Raw genomic sequence first — 7,424 nt, forward strand, 5'->3', positions numbered from 1 at the left:
TATAATTACTCAGATCAAAGCCTCAGAATCATCCTCTTTTAAACCCTACCTTCAACACTGTATCCCAGACATCATGACTCATGCCTCACCTCCTTCTAGTCATTACTCAAATATCATCCACTGATAATGGCCTTCCCTGGACATCCAATTTGAGATTACATACACACACATATCTTACCTCCTTTCTCTTCTATACTTTTCTTCTTAGCACTTATCTCTAGCTAACTTGCTATATATTTTATTTGTCATTTCTCCATTAGAATGCAAGTCACATAAAGATAGATATTTTAACTTATTTTGTTTACTGTGTCTTTAGTGTCTAGAAGCAGAGAAGGCAATGGCACCCCACTCCAGTACTCTTGTGTGGAAAATCTCCATCGTAGGAGCCTGGTGGGCTGCCATCCATGGGGTCGCTAAGAGTCGGACATGACTGAGCGACTTCACTTTCACTTTTTATTTTCATGCTTTGGAGACAGCAATGGCACCCCACTCCAATACTCTTGCCTGGAGAATCCCAAGGATGGGGAAACCTGGTGGGCTGCCATCTATGGGGTCACACAGAGTCAGACATGACTGAGGAGACTTAGCAGCAGCAGCAGTGTCTAGAGGAGTGCTTGACTCACAGGAGAGTTCAATAAATATTTGAATGTACAAATGAAAAGATGTGTAAAGGATGATGTGTGGGAGATCTATTAAAGCATGATTTTATCAGATCTGTTTTTAAGTCCATAAACCTGGATGAGGAAGATAGGCTAGTGGACAAAGATTCGTGCTTGTTCATGCTCAGTTGCTCAGTCGTATCCGACTCTGCAATCCTGTGGATTGTAGCCAGTCAGACTCCTCTGTCCATGGGATTTCCCAGGCAAGAATACTGGAGTGGGTTGCTATTTCCTACTCCAGGTAATCTTCCTACACCAGGGATGGAACACACACCTCCTGCATTGGCAGGTGGATTCTTCACCACTGAGCTACCAGTGAAGCCCAGACAAAAACGAGTGGCTGGAAAACAATTTAGAGGCTATTGGTAAAAACAAAACAAAACAAAACTACACCTTGAACTAAGACAGTGGTGGTAGAGATAGAAGGAGATGAGCTGGACCAACTGGGGTAGGAATTAGGAAAGACAAGATGGTCCTAGTGTGTAGAGGGCTTTAGTATGATTTAACCTGCTTCAAACAAGAGATGGAGGCAGTTATACCTTCTTGTCTCTGTCTGACTCAAACTTGGCTCTGCCCTCAACTCTAATATTATTTCTGGATCTTGGGTCAAGTCCTGTTCTGGAACCCTTCCTGTATTTGTAATTTTAGGCAAGATACTTTCCTTGGCTTGCAGCTACATAACTCTAATCTCTGCTTCTGTCGCACATGATTTTCTCTCTGTGTGTCTGTGTCTTCACATGACATCCTTACAAGGACACAGTCATCAGATTTAGGTGTTACTCAAATCCAGTATAACATCATCTTAATTACATCTATGAAGAATCTAAATCCAAATAGGTTCACGTTGTGAAGTTCCACATGGACTTGAATTTTGGAGGGACAATTCCAGAGAAAGGAGTTAGACATTTAGAGTAAACTATTATTATAAATTTGGATTTTATAGTGTTCATACAGCATTTAGTTTGCTTAAAGTGGAGGAAACTTGGAATTTCCTGTAAGTTTGTGGACAAAACCAAAATTATTAACTTCTTATTTTCCCCAAGTGTAGGAGATATAGGATGCTATGGGTATTTTAGGCCTAATTAACCAAAATGATAAAAATAAGTGATTATTTATATAAAGCTCTTGACACATTACTTAGTATTCATACATTCTACAAATCTTTCTTGGGCACTCACTGTGTGACAGCCACTAAGCTAGATGGTGTGGACACAACGGGAAATGAGAGAGATGTGATTCTTGCCCTCACAGAGCTCAAAGTGTAGTGGTGGAGGCAGACGTTAAACATTCAGCAAAGATATGCATGTAAGGGTAAATAGAAATCCAGAAAGAAGAAAATTTTAATTTTCCCTATTATAAAAATGGTAAAGAGCTTCTTCTCTGTGCCTTTTCTTTTAGTGCATTTCTTTAGAATACTTGTAATTGCAAATTCTTTGTTTCTCTTAAAAACCTAAGCCTTTTGCCAACTTTATAACCCTGGAATATCTTTCTCAAGGACCTGAGATCCACCTTTTTGAAACGGAATCAAGGAATACAGTGTGAAAGGAAACAAGAGCCAGACAGAAGTTAAAGTGCTGAAGGTATATTTTATGCAGAACTATTGGAACAGGGGAAGAGAGACCTGAGTACAGAGTTCCATTCTGCATACAACAAGGGTCAGTGGGGACTTACAGCCAAGGAGCAAGGTGAAGAGGGGTTTGTGGATTTAAAAAATTACTTAAAGGAAACATCACAGATAAGGGGTTTTCTGGCTAAAAAGATTTTATGGAATTATTAAGGAAGGCAGACCAGGATGGTAAGGTATTGAGGATGGGGGAGGGGTGGGGTAGAAGGAGGAATTTAATCAGATATCATGGTTAGAAGATTTTCCACTAGGATGACCCAGCAGGATTCTTACTAAAATTGGTCTTACAGGGCCAAGAACAGAGCTCAAGAGAGGCCTCTTCAGAGAGGATTCAGGGCAGTCTTACTAAAGTTTGATTAAAGACGGAGTCTTTCTTCATAGCACTCCTATCTCCCAGTTTCTGTGGGAGAGTAAGAGCTAACGCCAGCAGATGCCTTGCTCCATAAAGACATGAGTTTTTCCTCTTTGGATAAAGCCTACTGGCTAACACAGATGGTCATTCCAGTCACTAGGTGAATGTAGGATGAACATTGGCAAATGGTGCTGTCACGTCCTTTTGTTGGAGGCCTCGTTAATCATTTGAGAGCATGTAGGGGGCGGGTTGTATCTGTCTGGCAATATAAAAGGATTAGGTTTATTTCCATCTGCCATCTTTCCAGGGGATTTCCTGTGATACAAATCATATTCTGGTTTAATGTTTATTTAGTATTAAAACTGTTTTCTTTGCTTTCTACCACTGTGGAGACGTTTTCTGAGCTGCCAAGAAATTTGAGGTTTAATTGTGTTTCCCCATAAAGGAGAATGAGAATTCTCAAGCACTATTGGTGGAAGGGAAATCTAGGCCAGCCATTCTAGAAAGTTCTCAGATGGTATTTAGTGAAGTCCAATAATTTAGAATTATTGGAAGCAAAAGGCAAAACAATAATTCTATTCCTGGCATATATCCCAGAAAAAATGTCCTTCAGAAAATAATTACAAGGATGTTCAATATCATACTGCTCACTACAGTCAACCTAGATGCCCATCACTAGGGAAGCAAATAAAAGATAAAACATGGTAGATGTATATAATGGGATAATGTAATACAGAAGCAACAAACTACATGGATATACAGAAATAAGGATCAATCTTAAAATAGCACCAAGGAAACAGAAACAAAATACAATTTATAGCACACTAACTTTCACGTAAAAAATACAGACACACAAAATAGTACCGCCTGTTTTTCGAAGACAGAAGCACAACTCAAGGTTTAAAAGAAATGTCAAACTAATGCCTGTTATTGCAATGGGGGTGGAACTGTATATAAAATTAAATAAGAACCTTATATGGACAAATGATAATACTGTGTTGTGAGCTAAGAATACAATCAACTTTCTGAGCCTGTGTGTACCCAGTCGTGTCTGTTCTGAGCCTGAAGTATATAGTAAAAGACACACAAGAAAGAAGGCAGAGGAAAGAATTCTCCTACACAAAGAACTGATCAGCTTTCTAATGAATTAAGATGACCGTCCCTTCTTAAATTCACTCTCCTTCAATTTGCTACCATAAATCTAAATACAAACAGAACAAGGAAGGTAAAATAAGGAGGTTATGTTGTCAGAAGCAGAGTAAGTGCCTTTTTACAATTCCATTCTAGCTGCCTTTTAAGAAAAGCTTGTGCATTAATTATATGTCAACAAATCATGGACAGAGATTATATGACTTTTTTAGATAGACTCATCAGAAACAGCATTATGTTGGTCTAATTAAAATTTTATTTCAGGACAACTCTTACCTTTTAATTAAATCATATATATTCATTACCAGACATTGGTAATAAGAGGGCCCCAACCGATGACTTTATGTTGCCACATAATCATCTTTTCCACTGCTAAAGTAAATCTTAAATTGTGCTACCTTCATGTTTTCATGATATATCAAGCTCAAACATGTGACAGCGAATTTTCACAGATAATCTGAAAAATCATTAACTGTAAAGTACTCATTTGCATAAGGATCAAATGTCAACAAGAATATAACAATTAAATTAGCATTTGAAATCTCCAGATTTTTTGTTTTCTGGCATTAAACTTGAAGATATTACAAAGCCAGATTGTAATTAGATATCTCCACTATTACCAGTAAGAATAGGGCTTTGGAGAAGATCAATCTGACCATCAATTCAAAAGATTTTAGTTAAGAAAGCTTTTCCTATTTAGGTCTATAAAGTCATCTTTATTTTGTTTAAATGATTCTTCATTAATTCAAGTGGTGGCATGATAAGTGTGCCATAATCAGTGGTACTACATCTTCTCAATTGTTTTCAGGTTCAAGATTCCTTTATCCATAAACAGATGTAAACGTATATGTTTTGGCCCTTGTCTAGGGTTATGAACAGACTGAAGAATATTTTGACTTTTAATGGCTTCAATTTCTATTGTTTCTTGTACAGACACATGAAACTGTATCATAAAGAAGCTTTAAAATGACAAAAGGTGATTAACAAGAATGGTTACTGATTCTGCATTCTTCTGGTTTTAACCGTAATCACCTTTTGCTCCAAATACCATCGAGAAAATGCTAACAACAGGCAATTCTTCCTTTAAGAATTGCTCAGGACAAAGGCTTTAGCTTGGCAACTTATCAGTGGTTACCTGTCTACAGCCATATGGTAAACTCTGACTCAACTGCTGACCAAAGCCTTGACCTTCACCTAGAAATAACATTCTTAAAATTACTCATCTATATAATATAAAGAAAACTGTTAGCTCTCTCCCAATCTTTTACTGGTTAGATAAACTACACAGATTTCTAACAATCCAAAGTAGATAACCCCTATGTTATGCAAAAGAGTTGTATCTCCCAAAACGAGAAGTTTGATGTACATAATTCACCTGAAGAAGCTGAAGCTGAAGTTGAACTGTTCTATGAAGGCCTACAAGACCTTCTAGAACTAACACCCAAAAAAGATGTCCTCTTCATTATAGGGGACTGGAATGCAAAAGTAGGAAGTCAAGAGATACGTGAAGTAACAGGCAAATTTGGCCTTGGAGTACGAAACGAAGCAGGTCAAAGGCTTACAGAGTTTTGCCAAGAGAATGCATTGATCATAGTGAACACCCTCTCCCAACAACACAAGAGAAGACTCTACACATGGACATAACCAGATGGTCAACACTGAAATCATACTGATTATATTCTTTGCAGCCAAAGATGAAGAAACTCTACATAGTCAGCAAAAACAAGACCAGGAGGTGTCTGTGGCTCAGATCATGAACTCCTTATTGCCAAATTCAGACTTAAATTGAAGAAAGTAGGGAAAACCACTAGACCATTCAGGTATGACCTAAATAAAAACCTCTTATGGTTATACAGTAGAAGTGACAAATAGATTCTAGGCATTAGATCTGATAGACAGAGTGCCTGAAGAAATATGGACAGAGGTTAGTGACATTGTACAGGAGGCAGTGATCAAGACCATCCCCAAGAAAAAGAAATGCAAAAAGGCGCAAAACGGTTGTCTGAGGAGGCCTTACATTTAGCTGAGAAAAGAAGAGAAGCTAAAGGCAAAGGAGAAAAGAAAGATAAACTCATCTGAATGCAGAGTTCCAAAGAATAGCAAGGAGAGATAAGAAAGCCTTTCTCAGTGATCAATGCAAAGAAATAGAGGAAAACAATAGAATGGGAAAGACTAGAGATCTCTTCAAGAAAATTGGAGATACCAAGGGAACATTTATGAGCACAATAAAGGACAGAAATAGTATGGACCTAACAGAAGCAGAAGATACAAAGAAGAGGTGGTAAGAACACACAGAAGAACTATACAAAAAAGATCTTCATGACCCAGATGACCATGATGGTATGATCACTCACCTAGAGCCAGTCATCCTGTAATGCAAAGTTAAGTGGGCCTTAGAAAGCATCACTAGGAACAAAGCTAGTGGAGGTGATAGAATTCCAGTTGAGCTATTTTAAATCCTAAAAGATGTTGCTGTGAAAGTGCTGTACTCAGTAGCCAGCAAATCTGGAAAACTCAGCAGTGGTCCCAGGACTGGAAAAGGTCATTTTTCATTCCAATCCCAAAGAAAGGCAATGCCAAAAAATGTTCAAACTCCTGCACAATTGCACTCATATCTCATGCTAGCAACTGTTACTGCTAAGTCACTTCAGTTGTGTCCGACTCTGCACAACCCCATAGACGGCAGCCCACCAGGCTCCCTCGTCCCTGGGATTCTCAAGGCAAGAACACTGGAGAGTAATGTTCAAAATTCTCCCAGCCAGGCACAACAGTCCATGAACTGTGAACTCCCAGATGTTCAAGTTGGATTTAGAAAAGGCAGAGGAACCAGAGATCAAATTGCCAACATCTGCTGGATCATCAAAAAAGCAAGAGAGTTCCAGAAAAACATCTATTTCTACTTTATTGACTATGCCAAAGCATTTGACTGTGTGGATCATAACAAACTGTGGAAAATTATTAAAGCAATGGGAATACCAGACCACCCAACCTGCTTCCTGAGAAATCTGTATGCAGGTCAAGAAGAAACAGTTAGAACTGGACATGGAACAAGAGACTGGATCCAATTCAGGAAAGGAGTACATCAAGGCTGTATACTGTCACTCTGCTTATCTAACTCATATGCAGAGTACATCAAGAGAAATGCTGGGGTGGATGAAACACAAGCTGGAATCAAGATTGCCAGGAGAAATATCAATAACCTAGATATGCAGATGATACCACCCTTATGACAGAAAGCAAAGAAGAACTAAAGAGCCTCTTGATGAAAGGGAAAGAGGAGAGGGAAAGAAATAGGCTTAAAAGTCAACATTCAGAAAACTAAGATCATGACATCTGGTCCCATCAGTTCAGTTCAGTTCAGGTCAGTCAACCCCATGAACCACAGCATACCAGGCCTCCGTGTCCATCACCAACTCCCGGGGTTTATCCAAACTCATGTCCATTGAGTCAGTGATGCCATCCAACCATCTCCTCCTGTTGTCCCCTTCTCCTCCTGCCTTCAGTCTTTCCCAACATCAGGGTCTTTTCCAATGAGTTAGCTCTTCACATCAGGTGGCCAAAATATTGGAGTTTCAGCTTCAACATCAGTCCTTTCAATGAACACCCAGGACTGACTTCCTTTTGGATGGACTGGTTGGAT

This window comes from Ovis aries, chromosome 7, assembly GCF_016772045.2.
Source record: "Ovis aries strain OAR_USU_Benz2616 breed Rambouillet chromosome 7, ARS-UI_Ramb_v3.0, whole genome shotgun sequence".
NCBI classification, from domain to species: Eukaryota; Metazoa; Chordata; class Mammalia; order Artiodactyla; family Bovidae; genus Ovis; species Ovis aries.